Raw genomic sequence first — 409 nt, 5'->3', positions numbered from 1 at the left:
GCCGCAGTGGGAGAGGCGCGGGGACCCGGGGCCTGCAGCCAGCAGATGCGTAAAGACCACGGGCCGGTCCTCACGGCGCAGGACGTTGCGCTCCCTGCCGCAGGGAGAGAGGAAGGGGACGGAGGCCTTGTAGCGCCCGCTGCGGTTGGGTCTCAGACGGGAGAAGAAGGTGACCAGGAACTGCAGGTCTGGGGAGGCGAAGGACACGGGCTGCTCACCACGCCAGGCCCTGTTACCCCAGGCAAATTAAATAAGGAAATCAAGGTTTAGGTTATGCACTTGCCTAAGACCACACAATTAATAAGCAGTGAATGGGAGGAACAGAGACAAGCTAATGCTTGATTTAACCACAATGCTACACTTTCTTTGGATAGAAGGGGGAGTGGCTAGTGCAGTGGGTCAGCGAGCT

The sequence above is a fragment of the Myotis davidii genome, unplaced genomic scaffold, assembly GCF_000327345.1.
Source record: "Myotis davidii unplaced genomic scaffold, ASM32734v1 scaffold1509, whole genome shotgun sequence".
Lineage (NCBI taxonomy): Eukaryota > Metazoa > Chordata > Mammalia > Chiroptera > Vespertilionidae > Myotis > Myotis davidii.
Note: the sequence above shows the minus strand (reverse complement) of the source record.